The sequence below is a fragment of the Portunus trituberculatus genome, chromosome 16, assembly GCF_017591435.1.
Source record: "Portunus trituberculatus isolate SZX2019 chromosome 16, ASM1759143v1, whole genome shotgun sequence".
Lineage (NCBI taxonomy): Eukaryota > Metazoa > Arthropoda > Malacostraca > Decapoda > Portunidae > Portunus > Portunus trituberculatus.
In genome coordinates, this window is record NC_059270.1 from 390,360 (window position 1) to 392,859 (window position 2,500).

The following is a 2,500-nucleotide window of genomic DNA, read 5'->3' on the forward strand; positions in this document are numbered from 1 at the left end:
GTGGCACAATGGTTACCGCGCTTGTCTGCCAACACCCCCTCCCTCGTTTGACATCCTCTCCTCCCCTCCCGCCTGTCTGGTTCGCTGGCTAACTGTTCGACTGACTGGAGTAACTGGGTGATGGCTTGATTGTTTGATACTCCATTGGCTTATTGACTGACTGACTGACTGACTGACTGACTGACTGAATTAATTTTTTGTTCATATTGTTTTTGACTGAATGACTGACTGACTGGCTTAAAAATCTGGCTTTGTGACTGACTGACTGACTGATTGACTGACTGACGGGATTATTTTTTTGTTCAGCTCTTGGTTTATTGACTGACTGATTGACTGACTTAATAATGTGGCTTTGTGACTGACTGACTGACTGACTGACTGACTGACTGACTTAATAATCTGACTGACTGACTGACTGATTGATAACCTTAATATTTTGTTAATCTGTTTCCTGACTTACTGACTCACTGACTGACTGACTAACTGACTAGAAATAAAGACTAGGGAGATAGTTTTAACTGTTAGTCCGGCTTACTTTGTCTTACTGACTGAAACTGTTTGATGTTCACGTGACTCTCTTAACTGACTGACTGGAAAAGCCTTTATTGGTATGACTGGCTTATCGACTGACCGCCTGACTGACTGGAAAACTTAAATTAATCCCACGAACATCTCAGTCAACAACAAAAACAACAACAACAACAACAACAACAGTAATAGGATAGACAAACCGCGTGGTATACATTAAAAACATTGTATTTGTAATAATGTTGGAGATACAAGGAAGCGCTGACACACGCACACACACACACACACACACATACGCACACACACGCACACGCACGCACACACACAAACACACGAGAGAGAGGAAGGAACAAAAGGATTATACACAACTGTACACATTTCATGACTGATTCTCTAGCTGACTAACAGACTGACTGACTGACTGACTGATGAGTGACTGACAATGGCTGAACTGAATGATATATATATAGTCTTTATAATATTAGTAGTACATCAGTCAGTTACATTAATAGCCAACTGACTTAAATACAAATCCACTGACTGACTGACTGACTGACTGACTGATGACTGAATGAGTAGGTGTGGGTCTGACTCGTGTTCACCGCTGCTGCCCGCTGCTGCTGTTTCTGCTTCTGATTCTGCTGTTGAGTCACTTTTGCTGTTTCAAGTCAACGTTTTTGGATGTTCAAAACGTTTCGCTCATAAACGTTTCTCTCCCCATCATCGTTTGATTTATTTTTCGGTAATGTGTGATAAATTTTCTGCTTTTCTTGATGTTTTCTTTTCATTTTCATTCATTTGTACTTTTTTTTCAATATTTTCAACGTTCTTATATGTAAAAACGTTTCTCTCATAAACGTTTCTCGCGCCATCATCGCTTTCTTTTTTTCCTCAGCAATATTTAGTGAATTTTCCGCTCTATCTCATTATTATTCTTGCATTCTTTTCATTTCCATTCATTTGTACAGGTATATTTATTTATTTATTTATTTTCAATATTTAATAACGTGTACAGTGTCTCTCGTTTCAGCGTACAATGACGGCCTTCCTCCGCCCTGACTTCTGCTATGTAAGTGTTGAACTGTCACATTATTTCTGTTTCTCACTCTTCTAAATCATTCTTGTACACTATTTTTCTATTTAATGGCGCCTAATTATTGTCTTTTTCCATTTTAGGGCAGAGCACATTTATTTTCTAAGTTTATTTATCTTCTGGTATGTAAATGTTGAACTGTCACATTATTTCTGTTTCTCACTCTCTTCTAAATCATTCTTGTACACTATTTTTCTATTCAATGGCGCCTTATTGTTTTTCCATCTTAGGGCAGAGCATATATTTAATTTTCAGGTTTATTTATATTCTGCTATGTAAGTATTTGGCTGTTCCATTATTACTTTTTCACTCTTTTCTAAACCATTCGTGTACACTACCTATCTTTTTATTGGCGCCTTATTATTGTCTTTATTTTAACCTTAGGGCAGAACACATGATTAATTTCCAAGTTTATTTCAGATTTTTCTTTATATAAGTTCGCGGAAATGATATCTTATGTATGTACACGTTCTTTCCCGGCGCGATAGTCTTTCCTATCACCCATAACATCACTAAACTCGATAATCTTTCCTTCTTTTCCCTATACAATATTATGTACATTTTTCCGCCCCTCTGTACCGTATAACATTTCCGTGACAAGTTAGCGTGACACAACTTTCATTACAGTACCACCATTGTGACCTACGTTAATTTTTACACTTCACAACCTTCTGGAATTCCATTTTGTTTTCTCTCTTGGTACCAATAATACTTAATTTTCGGCTACAATATATAGCTTACGTTGGCATTTATCACCCTATATGGAGTACGATACTTTATTCCAAACGTACGATGATTTTATTGATACTTTTGAACATAATGATTTTTTTCTTTACACAACCTTCTGGATTTCCATTTTTTTTTCTCCCTGTACCAATA